Genomic DNA, 23,012 nt, shown 5'->3' with positions numbered 1-23,012 from the left:
GATATCCAATTTCACTTTTGAACAAACCACTAGATTCCTTGTGATGTCCTCTAGCTATGGTGCAAGTTTTGTATCAGACTGTGATGAAGGAACATGGATTGTGATCCATGTACCTATGTGTCAGATTGCACTAAAACTTGGCTCACAGCTTGTTCTTGGTCTCTTGATTCCTGCTATATGGTTTTTGTATGATTTGGACTTGTTTAGGTTAGGCAAAAGTCAATTCACAGGTCTGTTTTAGAGTTTTCACCTTGAACAATTTATGGAACTTTTGATGGCTTTTTTGGACCTTTTTGACAAAACTCCTTTGGAGACTTTTATTCACAATGGTCTGTGCTACAGGCTTGACAAAAGTTTTTCCAAAAATTTGTCAAGGATACATGGATCGCGATCCATGTTCCACCACTTTTGGATCTGAATTTTTGGTGTGCTAATAGCTTATGATGTTTGTAGACTGCTCACCAAGAATGTTTGAATTTGGATCAATTTTGCCCAACCAAAACTAACTTCTACATTCTGTTACGGCAGTCTAGAGAATGTTTTGTTTTTGGCTCTTTGGACCACTTTTCACAATTTTTTTGCATTTGGTTCTTTTGGGAAAAGTGTTTGTCTATGTCTCAGCTACCGAGTGTTACCATGCACCGAGCGATTTTTTCCGAGCAAGGACAAACCCGAGCAAGTGTTTGTACATGACATAGTAAATTTTATCGTCAACAAAATATTTATCATTTGTTATATATTCATGCACCACAACAAAAAGGGTTATTAATGGATAGACTACCTCTTAAACTCCAAAAGATCAAAGTTTACTGTTAATAAAATAAACACATATATGAAAATATTATCTTCTCTCTTAGGCTTGCGTGGGCTTCACATGTTTGAGCATAAAGTAAGATTGATAGACTAATAAGAGCTCTAGCCCTGTACTTAATGCTTAAGTCATAGTAAGTTTTTTTTGGTAAGGTCATTTGTAGTGCTCCTGTGTCTAGTACTTTGGTTCTTGATTTTCATTTATACTTGAGAGAATGTGCATCCTTTCTTATCCTAGACTCATCAATTTGATAGCAATTTATTGCACCTCATTAGTCCATTTATACACCAATTGTCTTTTCCATGTCGTCTTGCCAGTAAGTCCCAACAATTTTTGGGGAAAAAAAGGACGATGCATGTTGCAAAGAGAAAGGATGGGATTGACAAAAGGAATAGCGTGGAGTCGTCTACTATAGCACGTTGGCACGAGAAATAGCGTGGGTAATGCTGCACCCGTTGGAATCTCAACATGATTGCAATAGATATAATAATGAACCTATCAGTATGTTGAATTGAGTAGTAGGCCAGTTGAGGCTAAGGGGAAAAGGAGAAATTCCACCCCAATATAGAGAAAAATAGTGTAAAGCCCCAAAAAATAAGCTTAATTTTCTTAACCTTTCTCCTTGCAAATTCAAGGAAAGGAATATGTATGTTTGGAAAAATGGTTTTTCTTTAAAAGTGGTCCCTACAAACGTTCTTGGTGAACACTACCTCGCAAAATGCAATTTCTCTGTCAAAAAAAGAACAATGGAGATTGGCTTAGATCTCTCTCTCTCTCTCTCTCTCTCTCTCTCTCTCTCTCTCTCTCTCTCTCTCACACACACACACACACACACACACACACACACACACTTTTAGAAAAAGGAAAAATTAGTCCATCACTCTAATTCAAGACAAACGTCACAAAATAAGACGTCTCATGTCTTGATGGGTATTGAGTATTAATGGACTAGATACCAATCTTTGCTTACACAAAAGGCAAAAAGTAGTTCAATCTTGATAAATGGTGGTCCTCCAAACAAGAAACCCATAGCATACACACATGCTATCTTACATCTTCCTCTTGAATCACCGACCATGGTCGATGTTGCGGCGGCTTTGATAGAATCATGATACATGATGATTACATGCATTACTTATTTGTTAAACCAAATTTTTTTTTGTCAGCAATCAATTTAGAAGTCAACAGCAGCTTGTCAGTTCCAAAGGGCCACATACTGAAACCTCACCATTGCTCGCACAAAGACACCTCACAAAGTACCCAATCAACGCAATTATGACGAGGGCTAGCAGACCTTAGAGATAAGTTTCAGTAACAAGCCAACTACAAGCACTGTGTTTGATAAAATACTGCGCAAAAGTATCCAAAAGCTACAAAACTAAACTCTGTATCCACTGTTGTTAAGTTGACCACGAGCTCTCTCAAACTTGCGACCCTTGGACCGAACATAAGGCTTTGTGTGACTATGCGGTACACCTCGAGCTCTCCCAAAGTGCTTCACAGCATCGCGAGCGTTCTTTGGACCTCTCAGATCAAGAATAGTATTTGAGCCAGTTGGGACCTTCAAAGCAAGTTGGTCAAATGTGAAACATTCTCCACCACCTGTCAAGATCCAGGCTGGGGCAGTCTTGTGTAAAGTGCAACATGGCGGCTTTCAATGTTGGAACTCCATACACCCTAACATCGTCCGTCACAGTTCCCACAATTACACCTCGTCCTCCTTTCCCTTCATGTAACGTATGAGACGAGATAAAGATAGAGGCGTCCTGTTATAAGTTCTGCTCATAAACAGCCGCTTCAAAAACACAGCATTCAACGGGCTATCTGTCCTTTGAACGAGAAACCTGTAGAGCTTGACAATAAGCTTCAAATAGACATTGTCACTCTTAGGAGCAGTGTGCTTTGTCTTCTTATTGCGTCCCCCAGCAGGCAAGTGGATACCCATGGCTACTTCTGCTGTTGTTGCTACCGCTGCCGAGGACAAGGTGCTCCGTCTGTCGCAACCCCTCTTAGAATCCTTCCTCCAACGGTATTCTCTCTCTCTCTCTCTCTCTCTCTCTCTCTCTCTCTCTCTCTCTCTCTCTCTCTCTCTCTCTCTCTCTCTCTCTTGCGGTTGCTATTGAAGGAAAGCATGGAAACACCCCAATCAAGGAGGAAAGCATGGAAACACCCCAATCTCTTGCGGTTGCTATTGAAGAGTTTTTTGCTACACACTTTGGCATGTCAGGAATCATGGCTTATGGTGCACATCGAGTTGGAAAACAAGGAGTCCCTCGCTCGGGAGAAAGACCTATTGTATGTACCATGGCTGATGAGGTAAAGAGAAAGATCATCCTTGACAATGGTTGGATCTACCTCAAAGGAACGGGTTGTAATGTATATGAGGATCGCACTCTTATGCAACAAAATGTACGTCGCAAAGCATACGAGGAAAGAAGCAAGAAGGTTAAGGTATCATCTCAAGAAGAAAAGGCACTTGAGGAGGATGCAAGTCCACCCAACAAATAGGGACACATGATCTATGAGACCAACTCACGCTTGCGAATAAGCTTTTGGAATTGTAACGGGTATCCATGGAATGCGGGAATTGGCATTGATGAGCTTACCAACGACTCCGATGTGATACTTCTTGTCGAAACATGGGAGCATGATGCGCAACGAATTCTTGGATTTGACAAATACGATGTACATTCTTTGATGTGGGCCAAAAATGCAAAGCAACGAAGAGGCCAAGGAGGCATAGCATGTATGACCAAAAAGGGTTTGAAAGATGTTTCCATTGTCAAAGAAGATAAGTATAAACGCTACTTATGGCTGAAAATCAGCCCACCAAATGGTCAAGTCATGTTTGTGGCCGGCTGCTACATTCCTCACTATGACTCCAACTTTTATGCTCGCTTGAATATGGATAGAGATCAGCCCTTTGTTGAACTAGAGGAAGACATTGCTTATTACAAGGATCAAGGTGAAGTCATTGTTTTTGGAGACATGAATGCTCGCACAAATATGTTACAACACGACACACAACAAGTCGACATGCCGCATGTATCAAGAAGAGTGGATGACTCATACATGTATAATCGAAGTTCTAATGATGCAAAAGAAGTGGATCACTATGGAAAGTCACTTCTACATATGTGCAATAGTACCGGAATGCTCATTGCAAATGGTGTATCTCTATGGCAAGGCACCAATGACTTTACATGTAGAAAGCACAATGGTGCTAGCGTGATTGACTATATGTTGTTCTCAGAAGCCACTCTAGAATGCATACAAAGCTTTACACTTGGTGAATGGAATCCGGAATCGGATCATAGGATGTTATGTATTGACCTCAAGTGTGGTAAACGGCCCGAGCATGTAGCCTCCAATCATGATGTGAATCATTTGTACTTACGTCTAGACTTCAAACGAGCACTTATATATGCTGATATGGTGGACCAAATGTTAAGCATGATAGAGCATCAAGGGAGCCCAACATTAGAATGCAAGTGGAAAGTTTTCAAAGAAGTAATTTTCTCTTTTGCGAAGGAATGCTTTTCGGCGAAACACATGTCTTGCAAAAGGTCTAAGAAGGGTAGCACCAAGAAGAAATGGTTTGACATGGAATGTAGTCAAGCCCGAAAACACTTGCTAAGATTGGATGCAATCAAAGACAAGGAAGTTTACTTGGAATGTTCACACACATACAAAGCACTTGTTCAAAAGAAGAGGAGAAGGTGGGAAGTCGAAAAACAACTTCTTTTAGCACAAGAGAAAGCACATGCATGTGGCAAGTTTTGGCAAAATCTAAAAGGCAAGCGCGTTGAGAGCTTTGGTGACTTGACTCTTGAGGATATGTATATGCATTGTAAGAACCTCTATGAGCAACCCAATGTTGATAAGATGGAGGGTTGTAGCTCCCTTCCATTTATGTCTCCCTTCTTTACCATTAAAGATGTATGCCGCGCGCTTGAGAAACTTGCTACTCGCAAGGCAGGTGACCTTCAAGGTGTCAAGGCTGAAATGATTAAATGGACAAGCAAGAAAACACGATATTGGATATGCGATATGTTTAACCTTGCACTTCAGTATGGCATGCCTCATGATTGGAGTGCAAATTGGATCAAACCTTTGCACAAAGGAGGAGATGTAAACAATGTGAACAACTATCGCACTATAATGGTTGGTTCTTTGATGGCAAAGTTATTTGGATGTATCATGGAGATGAAGATAAGTGAATGGGCTGAAAAGAATGGCCAACGTGCGCTTGGCCAAGCAGGTTTTCGAAAGCATCATAGCACTATTGATCACCTTGTCACTCTTCGAGTTCTTATGGAAGCGTCTCGATTGAAAGGAAAAAAGTTGTATTGTTGCTTTGTGGATTTCAAGAAAGCTTTTGACATGGTACCGCGAGGAAATCTTTGGAGACGTATGCAAAGCCTTCAAGTGCCGAGAGAATTTATACATGCAGTCTTTCGCATCTACCAAAAAGTGATATGTCGATTACGTATGGGAGATGGAATTTCAGAATTTTTTGCAAGCACTATTGGTGTCAAACAAGGATGCCCACTTTCCCCAACCCTCTTTGGGCTACTCATTGATGAATTGGAATACATGGTTCTTGATTTTATGCAGCAAGAAGGCATAGAAGAGGTTAAGATTGGAAATGCGGTGATCATGCTTTTGCTTTATGCCGATGATGTAGTGCTCTTGGCACATACCTTAGAAGATGCACAAAAGCTTATGAGTGTCTTGGAACGCTTTTGCCTACATAGCGGGCTGATCGTGAATGGATCCAAAACCAAGGTTATGCTTGTAAAGACCCTCAATGACGAAAATCCATGCATTGTATACAACAATGAGAAACTTGAAGTGGTAGATCACTTCAAGTACCTTGGCCTTGAGGTTCCATCCAATCATAAATGGAAGGATTGTGCAATGCGTCGCTTGGAAGCCGGAAAGAGGGCTTATTATGCATTTGAGAACATGTGCAATGCAGGAGAGATCAAGTGTTGGGCTCTCAAAAAGTACCTCTTTGACACATTGGTGACACCGGTGCTTCTTTATGGAGTGGAGGTGTGGGGTGGAAGCATCGGGAAGTCTACTTGGAAAGAGTTTGAGAATGTCCAAAAGCGTTTTCTCACCAACTTTCTCCAAGTCAAGACACAAACACCCTACATGCTCTTACTTCTTGAGTCCGGATCGCTTCCCATTGAGGTCTTGGGCATGGAAAGGGTTGTGGAGTACATGCGTAAGACACAACGTAGCCCTTTGCATCGACTTCCTAGAATCGCATATGAAGCAAGTCAAAAGGTTCAAAAGACATGCAAGAGCAAAATACTAAGTTCGGGGTGGATGCTTGATATCAAGAAATGGTTTGGAAGATGGGATGCATGTCACTTGGTCAAGGATGCGTCGATCGACTCCCAAGTTAATGAGGCCTTCTTACAACGCCAATGTATCATGGCTTGGGAGAAATCTGGAGGTTCTCGCTTCAGCCATTACACCACACACGTTGCCCCAAACTACAAGTCTCTCTTCTTCTCGGAACGAGGTAACCGAACCCATTCCTACATCCTTGAGCCCATCCCGTTGAGTGCGATCCGCACCATTGCCTCCATTCGTCTTAGCTCCCATTCTCTACGCTGCGAGACAGGACGTTGGGGCACTGGCGAGGAGTGTCATCGACTTTGCACCTTATGCCCTCGTCAAGTGCGAGAGAGTGAGTACCACACACTACTTGAGTGCTCAGCTCTTGACCACATTAGGTCCTCTTTTCCCCATATATTCAGCCATGAGCTCTCCCTACATACCTTCCTCTCCCAACCACGATGTGGACTCTCTATTGCGACGCTCATTTCAGCCATTTTTGAGCATCGAGAGTCACTTATGAACTCCACTCACACCACGTGACATGTTCATTTGGTCCCATAGGTCATATTTGACCTCCCAGGACGATAATAGAACTATCTATCTATCTATCTATCTCTCTCTCTCTCTCTCTCTCTCTCTCTCTCTCTCTCTCTCTCTCTCTCTCTCTCTCTCTCTCTCTCTCTCTCACACACACACACACACACACACACACACACACACACACAGTGTTTAAAAAAAAAAAACTATCTGAAAGAGCGTGCGTCGGCGCGCGCTCTTTCAGACAATTTTTTTTTTTAACTCTGTGAGAGAGAGAGAGCTGACACGCGCTCTTTTAGACAGATTTTTTTTAAAACTCTGTGTGTATGTGTGTGTGTGTGTGTGTGTGTGTGTGTGTGTGTGTGTGTGTGTGTGTGTGAGAGAGAGAGAGAGAGAGAGAGAGAGAGAGAGAGAGAGAGAGAGAGAGAGAGAGAGAGGCTCCGATGTTGCGAGAGAGAAGCGCTCTTGACAATGCAGCGGGATCAGGTAACAGCGACACCTGAGAAGGAGGTTACTCCTCAGTACACTATGGAACAAATTTTGGCAGTCAATCCCTACAATCTAGACATCCTTCCGGACCTTGAGGCGTATTTATCGGAGCAGGTTAACATGCAGACTTACAGTTTGGATGCAAACCTGTGCCTATTGTGGCTTTATCACTCTGAATTGTCTCGAATGAATATCCAAATTGTGGCAAGAAGGCATTGATGGCGCTTCTTGCACCAGACTTCAATCTTTGCATGTTTATGATACCTGAAAAGCTTCAAATGGAGGATCCGTTCTTGATAGCCATTTGGAGACAGCCAGATTCAGGGAGTTTTAATGGGATGAGGCTGCTAGAAATTGCCATATTTTGGAGGGTGTTCCAGGGTTCGAGCAAGCAATACAAGGATTTGCTTTGCATGTTCTCTCTCTTTCTTACTAGAGCCCATAAATATGGAAGGTTTATCGCTAGACAAGTTTTTGGAGTAGCAAATTGCTAGTAAGCTCTGTAGAAAAGCTTTTTGGTGGAGGACAACTTGTTGTCCTCCCTCCCAATGAGGATAACTATCCAGAGTTGAAGAAGAGCATTGTGGAGAGCATTCCATTAGAACATGTATCCAAGCTCTTTCCCATCCTGACTCAAGGCATTTTTAAAGAGCTCGAAAGTAAGGCTTCACTGTGGTTTCTTCTAGAAACATCACTTGGAGAAATGCTATTCTTGTCATTGGGTTGCATTGTGCTCCTAATTATATTGCCATGCTCAATGTTTCTAGCCTCATTTCAAAACAATTGAAGGTAGTTTGTTGGCACTGCCTGCTTGCAGGGAGTGATATATGCATGGTGCCTATGAAACGTTGTACACAACTTTTAGGATTTTTGAAGCTATTATAAGATGTTGCTTTTCAGCGTCCCTTTGGAGCCATGCTTGTAATAAAAATAGCAGTTGCAAGATAAAAGATAATTAATTTTTCGACAACAACAACAGTGTGAAGAGCCTCAAGTAGACAAAATATAATTAATTTGTCGACAACAGCAACATCGTGAAGAGCCTCAAGCAGAGACGGCAAGGTATGCTGCTACAACTCCTCCCCTTCCCCCCCCCCCCCCCCCCCCCCCCCCCCGAGAGACGGTGCCGCCATTGCATGGGGAGAATTTGTCCTAAGAAAATTGTTCATAACTTTATCCACCTTGCATACTCTTTTATCGAAGCACTCCTTATAATCCCCCACCATTACCGCCTCCCTTGACACCTTTGTCACCACCGTCTTTGGCAACACCACTAACTTTCCCACCCCCTCGATGGTAGACTTCATATGATGGTTTGACCATACTTTAATATATACCATGATGTTGAGTTCTCAAAAGAATGACCTCATTTCAATTATAGAATTATTTTCAAGTTCCCACAATTTTCTCTAGAGTAACTTAAAAATGCATAATATGGTATCCTACATCAACCCATAATAACTTGAGGTAGAGTGAGATAGAGGAGAAGAAGAAGAAGTGAAGAGCTCCCAAACTCTCCTTATTCATGAGATTTGTTTCAGTGGCAAAAACCTTACCTTTTTAGTGTAAAGCTCGTGGTTGAACCCTTTGATTGGGGGGCTGAAATTGGGGAATAGTTTTTCATCACCCTTTTTATGGAAGCAATGGAACTATGACATATTGCAACGATGGTATACACACACACCAATGTGTCATATGTGATGCTTAATGTATAGTAAACACCCAAATTGTTAACAAAATCTATGAGGTCCTGCATGTAAGGAGGTAGGAATATGAGATTTATATCCAGCAAGGATCAATGACGGTAGCAGATTGCAATGAGCTTCCAATATTTTGAGGGCAACGATTTCCAAGGAGAGGAATATCAACATGCCATTGTGATGGTTTGAAGTGTTCTAGCCCATCAAAGAAAACACTCTACAAAAACCTTGTTCGAAGGGTTTTCTCGGTCAAAAATTTGTGGTTGATTTACCATTAAAAATAGGTGCAATCTTGAATTAATTTTTTGTTGTGCTTAAAGTCACTGAATAAATCATGTTTGGTTTTTGTTTCGTATATGTGTCTTCCCCTATCTCGCTCGTTTTAGGGATTGCTCGAAAAATCTCGCTCGAGCTTTGAGATTCCTCTTAGCTACCTACTGCTCAAATCTCAGCTTTAAAAATTTCAAAAATTTTTCATGAGGTACATGGATCGCTATCCATGTTTGGAAGCCAAATTGACATTTCTTGGTACCGTCAGAATCAACATGTTTACTAGATGCTATGGTATCAAAAGTTTTGTATTTGGACTAGTTTTTGCCATTCAAAAGAAAGTTTTTTTGTCTGTCCTGCGGTTTTTCACTAGTTTCTGTATTTGGCTATTTGACATGCTCCCTTTTGGCAAAGTTATTCCACTAGTTATCAGGAATGTACTTGTCAAATATTAGCCCCAAATGCCAAAAAGGTACATGGATCACGATCCATGTTTGACAACATTTTTTCATGAATTTTGTTATGTTGGTTCTCTATGCCCTATAGAAGACAAATCTCACCCCTTTTTGAATTTGGATCCCAAAATCTCAAGATTTGCCCAATTTTGTGTCTGAATCTTTGTATTGGCTATTTTTGCCCTAACAACCAATTTTGATGTGATTTTTGAGTTTTTCTTTCAAGAAAATTTGATCAAAGTAGTATCCCACTGATGCTCATTGTAACTGGTAACTTTTCACAAAAAATGGTCTCTAGGGTACATGGATCGTGATCCATGTTCCTCCACAGAATCTGGCCAAACTTCTCAGATTGCTTCTAGAGAGTCTGTTGATGCCTTTGATCCACAAATTTTCAAATTTGGATCACTTTTGACCTCTCTACCATCCAATTTTCATAATTCCAGAGTTATGGTCATTTCAGTCAAAATATGGTTTTCACCCTTTTTTTCTTCGATCTTTCAGCCCAAATTTGATGGTGGTAGGTTCTAATTACCCTACTCCTAAATACTGAAATGAAACATGAAACAAAAACAAATGAAATGGTACAAAATAAAGTCAAAACAAAAAACAAAACAGTACTCTGAAAGTAATGAAAAAATCAAAGAATGAAATACTTTTGGCTATCTCACTCACAGCCCTCTTTACTTCTCAAGAATAGATCTAGCAATTCCTCGACTTCTAGACTCTTTGAAGCACTAAACCCTGTGTTTAGCTGCTTCACTGCTAAGGTGTAAATGGAATGGAGATAAAAATCTTAGAAAAATAATGCTCTAAAAAAGCACTAGGTCACTAACCATCTAAGGATCATATCCCGGGCAATGGTGCCAATGTTAGCGGGTTGCCGCGGCGGACGTCTGTAGTATAGCTTTCTGGCACTAACATAATGTCAATACTCAGGGAAAGTGACTTGGATGGGGGCATGGAGACTCTATGAGATCGTCAATCTCACGAAGTGAACCTTAACAAGCAAACACAACAACTCTACAAGAAAACCAACACTCAATGATCAAGGAAATCTGTCTATGTCCTTTCTCACAGCTCTAGGTCATCACGCCATTTCGACACTCAAACAGACTCGAAATGCAACGAAACTTGAGGAGGAGGTCTAGGACACCTAGGGGCACTATCCTAGCAAGTCTAGTCGCAATCTGACAAGGTACCAAAATCATGATCCATCATGAAAAATGTCTTGAAAACTGCAACAGATCAATCCAGAAAGGTCGCCCTATGGTCTAAGAACGCTCTCCTATGGTCAAAATAACTAAAAACAATGATTTAAGCACTCAAATCTGCAATTATAGCTCACAGACACGTTGTCGCGAACCACAGCAAAACTGACAATGCTTGCACTTTATTTAAAGAGCAAAGAGAGAGGAACACTTTTGCAATTTCGGATTTAAAAACTGATTACCCATTCATTAACTGCGATGATTACAAGGTTGGAGCAGCTCGTAGCTTGAGCGTACGTTTTTTGAGCTCCCTTCTTCCTCTAAAGATAAACCTCCCTTCCACATTAAAGTTATTGACTTTTATACCTAGGGCATTATAAATGGCCAGTGGCCGGTTCACATGGACCTTTACAATTGTCATGAGAGAATTACAACTCATGGAATTGACCTACTACTCTGGAATTAGGATTTACATAGAGTATCACTACACTAGCTCGGCAAAATAATAGACTACAAATGTGATGTCCGGCTACGTTTCCGGCCAATTGGGCACTCGTTTGATCTGTCCTCAAACAGTAACTTCATCACATTGCTCATTGATGGTTATGACGAGATCATAGGCATCATAGTGGTATAACACCGCATTATACTCAAGGAAGGAAGTAAGTCTGTAGTGCAAAAGCTCAGAAGGCTTGGGGTAATTCAACAAGAGTCATTGCTCAAAGAGGTAGGGAATTTGCTATAGGTAGGTTTCATTTACCTCACCGAGGACTCAGAGTGGGTCTCTCCAGTGGTAGTCACACCAAAGAAGAATGGTAAGTGGATAGTTTGTGTAGACTACAAACCTGACAACGCAGCAATGAAGAGGGATCACTTTCCCCTCCCATTCCAAGATGAAATTCTCAATGAGGTACTAGGTCATGAGCGCTACACAATATGTGATGGCTACTCAGGCTACTTTCAGATTACCATTGTAGAACAATTTCATAACACCATGGGGATGTTTTTCTTACAAGGTGATGCCTTTTGGTCTCACCAATGCTCCGGCCACATTCCAACGCTATGTAACTTTTGTATTCTAGTCATACTTTAGTAAGTCAGTACGAGTTTTCATAGATAATTTTTGCATCTACAGTTCTCTCTCCCTCCATTTGAGCAAGGTCTATGATGTCCTGGCTAGGCTGCAAACCTTAGGTGGCTAGCTTAACGTTGATAAGTGTCAGACTGGTGAAAGCAAGGTCACTCTTCTTGCCATGAAATGTCAGCAAAAGGAATTGAGGCTGACCCTAGCAAGATTCAAGCTTTGGTATCTTTGTCATCACCCACCACAGCTAAGCAGTTTTTCTCTTTTCTTTAGAAGGTAAGGTATTTGAGTAGGTTCATTCACTTTCTCTCTCAGGTGGTTCTCCCTCTACAACAAGTCAGCCATAAAGATTTCTTCCTATGGAGTGAAGAAAATGAGCAACAATTTACCAAAGTGAAATAGATCCTGGCTACACTTCCCACCATTGCACCCCCTAGATGGGACGAGCCATTTTATGTTAACCCCAGGGTAGGAAGTGATACACTTGGAGCCGTACTAATGCAACAGGACCCCAAACCTCTTTCATGCGTCCTATCTACTTCTCTAGTCGTGTCATGAACCCATCAAAAAAAGGATTCACCACGGTAGAGCACATGGTGCTTGCATTGATGTTTGCCACTACAAAGTTACACTCTTATCTATTGCCTAGGACCTTTGTAATTCTAACAATGGAAGAGGTCTTTCCATATGTGATACAATACATGGATGTCTCACCTAGAATCTCTAAGTGGCTTGTTAGATTACAAGAGTTTGATTACACCATGCAGGTAGAAAACTCCACTAGGGCTAGTTTAGCAGGTATTCTTACTCATTGTTACTATGAGAAGAAGCTAAACGTCAACACAGAAGGTAAAGAAGTGACACCAATGGTAGAAATTCCTAGCTAGAAAGAGCTCATTCTCTTTTCTTTGATGGAGCATACAAAAGAACAGTGGACCAGTTTGCAACTGCCGTCATCATTTTCAATGAGAAAAAGGAAAAGGTATTCTCTATTGGGCAGCTGCTATACTCCCACTCCAACAACAAAGCAGAGTACAAGGCTCTAATTCTTGGATTAGAACAATGTTTTTTCCAAGGGATTCAACTTCTAAATGTATTTGATGACGCTATGCTTTTGATAAAGCAGATAAATGGAACTTGGATTTGTAAAAATCAGGTTTTACTTGGCCAATTACGCCAAGTTAAGGATCTTTTAACAAAGTTTGAAGCAGTGCAATTATTTCATGTTCGTAGGGTAGAAAATCAAGAGGCATGTGCTCTAGCCAAGGAAATAATACAATATGTTCCCATAGGAACAATCAAACTGAAACTACTCCTCTTTCAAGGTAGCGATACTATGCCTGATATCATCAGCTTCTTAGATACAGGAGAATGTCCTGAAGGGTATACCAAAGGTAAAAAACAATGTCTTGTTAGAAAGGCAACAAGATACCACCTATATTGCAAGGGCAAAGACCAGATTCTCAGGCGAGTGCCAATCTCTAGTGAGATCACGGGGGTAATCTCAAGTTCCCATGATGGTGTCTACGGTGGCCATTTTGCTCTAGATATTACCAGTAGGAAGATTCTACATGCAAGATTCTTGTGGCCTAGTCTAAACAGGGATGTGCATCATTGGTGTAAAATATGCAAAGCTTGTCAAGTGTCCAGTGATCGTACACTAACCTATGAGCCACAAACTCCTATCATCTCATATGGCCCGTTTGAGAAGTGGGGAGTAGATGCAATCTGTCCTTTACCAAGGGCCCAATCAGGTAAACTCTACATTCTCATTGGTGTAGACTACATGACCCAATGGGCAGAAGCAGCAGCCACCATAGGCATTACAACCCAAGTAGTCACAAAGTTCATATTTGAGCACATTTTTTGCCGCTTTGGTACTTCTCTAGAGATAATATATGATAGAGGGTCAGGTTTTAGAGGCAATTTGGTGGGAAAATTGATGAAAAATCTAGGCATCACACGACGACACTCCACTCCCTACTATCCACAGGGCAATGGTCTACTTGGAAAGGTAAACGACATGATCTGTAAGATCAGCACAAAGCAGGTGAATAACCATGGCCACTCTTTGGGCCTACCGCACAACATTCCGAACATCACTAGGTTTCACCCCTTTTCATCTGGTATATGGGAAAGAGGCCATTCTACCCATTGAGGTACAGATAGCTATCTTCCGAGTTATGGTTAGCCAGTTACAGCGCCCAACTGCCCATCTCCGCAACCACACCTTGGATCTAGCAAGGCTTCTGTTAGATAGGGAAGATGCGATAAATCAGTATGCAGCACAAGCAGAGCAACGCCAACTATCATTCAATCAAGGGCTTTAAGAAAAGGGTCTGAATAAAGGCATGGTAGTGTTGAGGCATGACAAAAAATTTGACACTAGGAAAGATAAGAAGTTTCAGCCCAGATGGGAAGGGCCACTCAGTTTCAAAAAGCGATACGCCAACAGCAACTACAAATTGATGGAAGCAGATGGGCGAATTCACAAGACCAGAGTCAATGGATGGAGGCTCAAAAGGTACTTCTTATGATTTGATCCAGAGTTCATGCTAGATATTCCAGAGGAGGGAGAACCCTCCAACTCCACTGCTAGAGAATGAGAAGCAGAGCTAGAATCATGAATGCCTCTAGCCCGAAGGGGGCTAATGATGTCTGGCTTCTGAAACAGTGGCCGTGAGAATCAACCCCACTCGGGGGGGAGCCTAATATTTAACGAAAAAAAAGAATGTTTTAACGTGCCACCCCGCCACCCTCTTCCCTCCCATGCATGCGCCCACAGCGGGGGCCTGCCTCTCAGCTTCGCCACACTCTCTCCATCTCCCCTCTATTATCACCAGAGGATAATCTCTCTCTCTCTTGCGTGGCTCCACCTCTCTCTCTCTCTCTCTCTCTCTCTCTCTCTCTCTCTCTCTCTCTCTCTCTCTCTCTCTCTCTCTCTCTCTCTCTCTCTCTCTCTCTCTCTCTCTCTCTCTCTCTCTCTCTCGTTCCTGTGTCACCAAGCCCATAGGGTGCATAAAACATGTTTTTTTTATCTTGTTTCTCAACCCAAGGTGGGCTACCATTCTTGGGACAAGAGTCTCCCGCTCTCTCTTTTATTATTCACACACACACACCTTCCTTCATCATTTCTCCCCTCTCATCCACACTCTCCCGTCCTCAGCAAGATACTCTCTCTCGCCCTCTTGTTTGTCAACCAAGGCGGGCCGCTACATCATCACCCCCCATCACCCACTCACCCCCTCTCCTCATCACACACTCACTTCCAACTCACTCTGCTGCTCACCCTCTCTCTCCTCACCTATGCCTCTCACTCTCTCTCTTTTGTTCTTGGTGGTCGGCTAAACCAGTGCAGTCTATAAACTCTCTCTCTTAACCCCCCACCACACATGCCTACACTCACACCCACTCGCTACTCCCCATCTCTCTTCCCCACCCCCGTTGACTCTCTCCCCCTCTGGTTTCCTGTCTCTCTAGGCAGCCTGTAGAGCGCAAGAAAATAAACTCTCTCTCTCTCTCTCTCTCTCTCTCTCTCTCATTCTCACCCACACACACACCCATACACAAACACACACACACACACACATACCCCATTCCTCACCCACTCACCCCCTTAGCCTCACCCTCTCTCCCCATATCTCACTCCTGCCCTCTCTCTCTCCCGCCCTCGTTCAGCCCGTCATGCAGGGTGCAACAGTATGATCTCTCTCTCTCTCTCTCTCTCTCTCTCTCTCTCTCTCTCTCTCTCTCTCTCTCTCTCTCTCTCTCTCTCTCTCTCTCTCTCTCTCTCAGCACACACACACACACTAATCCCTCACCCTGTCCTCAATCCTCTCCCCACCACGCGCTCTCTCACACTCTCACTCATGCTCTTTGTGTAGTTAGCCAAGCACGTAAAATATAAATTTTAAAAAAAATCTCTCTCTTTCTCTCATTCCCACACACCTACTCTAGCCGACACACACACACACACACACAACCCCATATACTATAAACACATGGCCTACACACACATTTATGCACTCACGAGCACATGTGTACGCACACAATAAAACAACACAGCATGCCATACGCACTCACAAGAAAAAAACAATGAAGCTCGACATCCACAAAGAAGGACGGCCAAATCACACGATATCAACACTAAATCAACAAATGACACCGAAGGCATGCTCCGACCAGCCCCAAAACGCACTACATCGACGCACCAGTAAAGTTTGTGATTCACCCGCATCTCGCTAATGACACATCTCCATAGTAAATATCCATAGGGTAATCTATTTTCCCCGTTCTCAAGCCAAAAATATTGTATTAAAACCCATTGTATATTGACATCTCTCTCTAGGTGATTGTCACAAAGGCCCACGTAGGAGATATCATTCAAAGAAAATTCTCCTAAGACAAAGCAAGGGTCAACCATCTGGGACCCAACTCCTTGCTTTATCTCTTCTGATTAGGGACCTAACCTAATCAGAGTATCCTTAACTAATGCATCCTACACCTATAAAAGGGCACTGAGAGGTTACTATCAAGAGGAAGCATTCTGAGAAAGCACTCTAGGAGTGGTGTGGCATTTTGGGGTGGCACTTGAGAACTTGGGCTTTGGACGTTAGCACTATGAGAAGAAAGTTGTGCACACACCCTGACTTCAACGGTCACCACACACAAGAGTAGAAACTCCGTGTATATGGGATTTCCTCTAAAGAACGCACTATAGGCTCTCTATCTCTCAATATCTCTTTCTATTACCATGGTCTCCATCTCGCCATAGCTAAGCTTTTCTGTAAATATTTCTTTGAATCAAGTTTCCTTCACATCCCAAGGGGTTTTTATCACCTACATCTCACGTCTCTCTCTCTCTCTCTCTCTCTCTCTCTCTCTCTCTCTCTCTCTCTCTCTCTCTCTCTCTCTCTGTGGAAATTTCTCCAAATGCTACAATCTTAAAAGTTAAGGTCTTTCTCTTAGAAATGGAAAGGGAGGACATTTGTCCAAATGCTACAATTAAAAAAGTTTAGGTCTTTCTCTTAAAGGGAAGAAGGAGGGCACTTGTTGAAGAGGCTACCAAAAAATAAATAAGAACTCTCTCTCTTTTATATAATCCACAAGGCACACACACACACTCTCCGACTGTGTGTTGGATAGACAACTCCATCTCCTTTTCCAAGTTTGAGAAGTAGAGACACTACGCCAGCACCTCTTGGATATGGAATGCAAATCCAACCAAGAGTGAAGCTTCCATGGCATGCTCATTTTCTCTACCATCTATATTAGTATGCTAAGCTAAGCTATAAGAGTGATCTATGGTGAAGGAAGTATTTCTTTCTCGTAAGAATACTTCTTCTTCCTCTTCGCTACCCTCATTCCATGCTAGCCCTCTCCACCTTTGAAGGTGTTTGAGGTCTTGGGACTGATGCTGGGGACAAGTTGATGTTTTTGCAAAATTTACGGGTGTAGTTTCAATACATGAAGCTTTCCATCTTCATTGCATCAACTAGGTATTAAGAAACTCAAAGACAAGTCTCTCTTTACGGGAGAATCTATAATACAAAAGCCTTTTGGAGGGGGGGGAGGCTCCAAGTAAATCCGGTCCTCCAAAGTTGCCAGTTTCTCTAATTCTCTCTCTCTTTTACAAGTATTGTTCATGCCAAGCTAACTAGGTATAAGGGTTATGTTTTTATCAGTAATCAAGTATTCTTCTTATGCTTGTGAGGAATTATCTTAAGAAATTCTCACTATGACCATCTTAGTTTTGATACTCTCAATGTTGCAAGTCCAATTCCGTTACATTGTCAAATAAGATAATCCCCTTGTTCAAGAGAACCACTGTGCATAAGAGCTAGTAGATGTCGGGTTTCTAGAGGAGATTGAAGAGGTAAATCTTGTTCTTGTAGAGGGTTTGAATAGAGGGTACTTTGAATGAAAAGATAGTAGAGTGCATTTCAATTGTAGATACCGAGGGTTCGGAAACAGATGAAAAAAGTGTGCAAAGTTGTGGTGATTGTCAATCATTTATAAAGCAGCAAGAGGGTAAAGATGCTAACATCGAGCGGGTGTATGATGTTGTGGAGATGAAGAGACCGGTTCAAGTTTTTTACAGACAAGCGAGGAGGAAAGAGCGGATGAGTCCACATCCTATGGCAAGGATATCATTTCTGATGAATCGGTGCTGGTAAAGGTAAAGATGCCTTGTTGTTTAGCGAATGATATAGTGATAGTCAATGTCTAAAAAGAACAGTTTGAAGTGCCAAATCTTGTCAAGGAGGATATGCTATTAAAAAGAGCATGCAATGCTATGTTGGTGACCATGCTGATGGGAGTAATAGTGGTAAGTGGTGTTGCAGTGCAAATGGTTCGAAGTTATGCAGTGAAGGGAAAAGTTGCACTTATGAAAAGCCAAGCTAGTCTACCAAGTTCACAGGAGGAGGAAGAAATCAAGGGGGTTGGGCATATTCTTTATGCTCATGATGTGTTGGGTGTTGACCAAGGGGAGGAGAAGTTGGACGTGCCTATGGATATCACAGATGATGCTATGTGTATAGACCTTTTGGACCAAGTGTTCTTTTAAGATGAAGTTGATTGGGTCTTTGAAGATACTGAAGTTTCCATGAATGAAGGTATGCAAGTGGGATACAGGTGATGCAAGGATCAACCCCTCTACAAGTGGAGACTTATTCGGGTGAACCACATCCTCACTGAGATTGGTGATGATGCGACTTGAATCATCAATCTCTCTTTCCCTTGTCTCAACCTCATCCAAAGTAATAGGTGGGAGAGGATCAAAGACGATGGTCCACACAAACTTGGTTGAATCTGGGAATGGTTACAAGTAGTGCTAAGGGTGAATATAGGTGCTAGGCAAAGGATTTGAGCAGGTATAAAGATCATGAGTGAGCAGGTGCTGGCAGGAATTAAGGCCAAGAGGGCTCTAGATAGGACCGCCGACTGGCATGTATGGTTGAACTTTGTAAAGTGTTGTTCTACTGCCTTGAAATGTAGTGTTCAAGAAGACCTAGAAGCCCAGCCAAACGGCTCCTTAAACAAAGCCACGATGTGAAAGATATCGAGGTTCAAAGTTAGAAGGCTTTGTCGATCCCCAGTGGACAAGACAAACACGAACAGATGACCAAAGTTGAGGTCAATAGATACACATGAAGAGGTCAAGTTTTGGAGCATGGTAGTCTTCTCACATTATCAATCAGATATCCATGGTACAATTTATGTTGAGGTGAATATTTATCGGGGGCGAGTAATGTGGCTCTTCGACGGCATTGGAAGGCATGCCAATTGGGGAGTTTTTGGGCTCCACTAGGTTCTATAAGGTAGAGGTCATCATGTTAAGATAGAAAACATTGGTGGCTCATCCATCAAGCTTGTAGTTGCCGAGTTATGGCAGGTTGAAGTTGGATGCAAGTACCAAAGGGGAAGTGCCCGTTGTTTCTTCCCTGGTTTTTGTATTCTCTGTTGACAAGCTCAGAAGTGTCAGTGTGTGGCAGGGTATTTGTGAGTTAGGTCCGAGCATGAGGACTTTTGGTATGGCTTGATAGCTTGGGATTCCAACCACTGGGAAGGATATGAGAGTATTGGGAAGGTGGTATAAAAAGGACCTTTTTATATGCTTAATCATAAGAGGGTTTCTTAGAACACAAGAGGCCTAGAGCACCGAATGCCGCCATGTGGCCAGTAGATGGATCCACATGCAAAGGCAAAGGACAGGGAGCCTAGTGCATAGCGGAAAGGGCATGAGCCCCATAAGGTGCATCAAGAGAGAGAGGGAGAAGTTCTCCTCTCCCGTGGGCATGGAGAGTCTTGTGCAGCATTGTTGTGGTGGCCATTAGGCTCTGCAAGTGTGGACTGGGTGGCTCTTGTGGCGGTTTGGGATGGTGGAAACAATGGATGTCAATTGTGGACGCTAGATGAGTGGTGATTCTTACTGCTAACATGGAAGATGGCACTCTCTTTATGATGGGCGGGTTCACACGGCCATTGGCCCCCAACATTTTTGAAGGAAAAGTGGAAGGGAGCACTAGCACTAGCGCTAGTGTCCCTCCCCCTCCTCGACCTCCAAGGGTGCAATGTGAGAATGTGGGAGAGGGAAGTCAGCCAAAAGTTTGAAGCCTTCTATGAAATACTTAAATTGAAGCATAAGGGATCCAATAGAATCCGAGGTACTAAAAATGGGTGGAGCCCTCAATATGGGCTTCTTTATCTCTTTTTGAACAATGAGGTGCAAGAACAGCCAGAAGTAAGCCCTTGGGACTGTTTTTTGATGAGCTCGCCATTCGTGGCATATGGATTCTTGTGTATGATTTGGCTAAGAGATTGAAAGCCGCTCCCTCCATTCTCTAGTGTTGTTTCTCCCTTCCCATCTCTTTCCTCTTGCTCTTTGCATGTGTGTTGGGGCCGGTAGAGGCTTGTGCCCATGAAACCACTTTGTGGTGCAAAGAGAGTGAAAATTGAGTAGAAACGTGCGTTGGTGGATGTGTTGAAACAAGCATTGGTGTGTGTGTGTGTGTGAGTTGAAAGAATGGTCTTGCTAGCATGTGTGTGCTAAGAGGTGTGCAAGCGATGGCCTGTTAGCATGCATTGTGACTTTTGAAGGTGTTTTTGAGAGGATAGGGGTCATGTGAATGCCCTGATCTATAGAGAGGCATCTATTTGTGTCCTGGGTGTGCTCCCCATTCCTGTTGGGGTATAAAGCCCAATGTGGTCGCCCAGGTAAGTGGGCGGGCCGCCAGGTATGTACACGTATTCTTTTGTAAAAACCTAATAAGAACTCACTATGCTCTACACATTACAGTAGAGCGAGTTCACCATATCGTCGTGATCTTCTTCTCGCACTCTCTCTCGCGTCGCACTTCCGCTCGTACTCCTTCAATTGGTATCAGAGCTCAGATCGAGGCTCGGGGCAACACTACAGGAGGCTAGAGTCACCAGCTCAGATTGGAGTGAAATTCGACAGGCAAAGACACGGCCCCAAATCTTGTGGGCTGGCCCGATGGGCTCGGTGTTGTCAGAATTTCATTCTGAGGTCATCTCGGGCACCGCTTGGCTTCGACAAAGGTCTGCGCAGGCCATTTTCGACTACGTGGTCTCAGCGGGTGCAGATCCGACTCTGCAAATTTGGGGTTTTTGGCCTACGACTGCAGGTGTTGAGGATATCGACACTCCCAGAGTGTTGATTTGTGGCTGTCTACACATCGAAGGACGGCTCACAGTTCTTGGAGGCGTGTCACATACGACACGGACGCATCTACACACAGACTGTAGGCGACATCCACTAGTTCATCAAGTAGCTTGTGTTTGCTGCTTGATATTCCAGATTTTATCCTGACATTGTAGGTACTTCCACATGGGATGTATTGTCAGAGATGATGTATGTCTGTTGAGGGTTTGCTGGCTGTGAGTCACGTAGGAAACAACCGCCGCAGTGGTTACAGCATACAGTGGGAAATTTGTGGATGTATGACTTTGTGGGAAGTCTATGTACTGTCAGATTTACTGCAGCCTTTGTTGAGGGTCGAGTGAGGTTTTATTGAGTTGGTGTATTCTCGAATGTTGAGATCCTTTCAGTGATACAGGTCTTGGAGCGATCCCTCGAGCACCCTTAGATAGGCAGCTAGGATGTATTGACTGTGAGTTAGACAGTTGGGATTGCATCTTTGCTTTATTGCCGTTGAGGCATTGTCGCAGTCTATGCTTACAGGACAGTGACAGGACAGTCAGAGACAATACAGGTGCAGGACAGGTTTACCCACAACTTACAGTGTTAGAGAGACAGTGGTTTTTTGAGCTGTTTTTTGGTCTGTTTTTACTACACCAGAGCCATTTTACAAAGGAGACTCTGCCAAAATTTCTACAAAATATGAAGCTTTCTTGGTTCATTTGACAGGTTGATATTGGTTCAGAGGTCAGTTTACAGGGGAAACTCTGTCGAATTTTTCCGAGGAAAGTAAACTACTGTGAAGCGTAGCTATGGCTGGATCACAGGACACTGCTCTTTACAATGTCAAGAAGCTGGATGGAACCAATTTCCCATTGTGGAAGAAGCAGATTTGGCACGTGTTGGTACAAAAGAAGTAGATAAAACCTATAAAGCTAAAGGGGACAAAACCAAAAGATATGGACAAAGATGAATGGAGCGAAATTGATGAATTGGCACTTTCTACCATTATGCTGACTTTGGCAGAAAGCGTTTACTTCAATGTAGCAGACGAGATGTTGTCTTATCAAGCATGGTTAAAGTTGAGTGATCTTTATGAGAAGCAGAGTGCAGCTTCATAGGTATACTGGCTTAAGAAGCTTGTTGACTTGAAGATGAAAGAAGGGACACCTATGTCCAATCATCTGAATGAACTCAACACAATCTATGGTCAGTTGTCAGCTCAAGGTGTCAAGTTTGATGAACCTGTTAGAGCTATGTTCCTGTTGATCACATTGCCGGAAAGTTGGGACACTTTTCGCATAGCTTTGAGTAATTTTGCACCTCCAGATGGTTTGAACATAGCAGGTGTAGAAGGAAGTCTGCTTACTGAAGAAACCAATAGAAAGACAATGGAAAAAGGCAAAGGAACAGCCTTAGTTGTCAGGGGAAGGACCAATGAAAAGTACAAAGGTGGAAAGAGGAATCAGTCTCGTAGCAAGTCCCGCAGTGCTAAAGGCAAGAGTGACATAGAATGCTACCATTGTGGCAAGAAGGGTCACATGAAAAGAGACTGCAGAGAATGGAAACCAGAAAAAGGCAAAGAGAAAGCTGAAGACCATGGTGAGAAGAACAAGTCCTCTGTGAAGATTCAAGAAATAAATGTGACAAACACTGTTGCAGAGGATGACAGTCTAGTGTCAGGAGACATCTACTTCTTGAAGAATACAATGGACTCAGCTCTTCTTACAGCATCTGATGGAAATGCACTGAGTGACTGGATTATAGACTCAGGGGCATCACTTCATGTGTCTCCAAACAAGGAGTGGTTTACATCTTATGTGACCACTAAAGATCATGTTCGGCTAGGCAAAGGGCAGACATGTGAGATCTTAGGTGTTGGAGATGTTCAATTGAAGTTTCAGAATGGCTCTTCTTTCACGCTGAAGAATGTGAGA

At 42.8% G+C, this 23,012-nt stretch overlaps 2 pseudogenes; one reads left to right on the top strand and one right to left on the bottom strand.

Moving 5' to 3' along the window:
* Positions 1 to 2,189: 2,189 nt before the first annotated feature.
* Positions 2,190 to 2,756, bottom strand: LOC147432748 (large ribosomal subunit protein eL18 pseudogene; annotated as a pseudogene).
* Positions 2,757 to 7,174: 4,418 nt separating this feature from the next.
* LOC147432747 (eukaryotic translation initiation factor 3 subunit K-like) lies at positions 7,175 to 18,480 on the top strand (annotated as a pseudogene).
* Positions 18,481 to 23,012: the final 4,532 nt, after the last annotated feature.

This window comes from Adiantum capillus-veneris, chromosome 20 (assembly GCF_014529385.1).
Source record: "Adiantum capillus-veneris isolate H3 chromosome 20, ASM1452938v2, whole genome shotgun sequence".
NCBI lineage: Eukaryota > Viridiplantae > Streptophyta > Polypodiopsida > Polypodiales > Pteridaceae > Adiantum > Adiantum capillus-veneris.
This window is presented reverse-complemented; position numbering and strand designations above follow the sequence as displayed.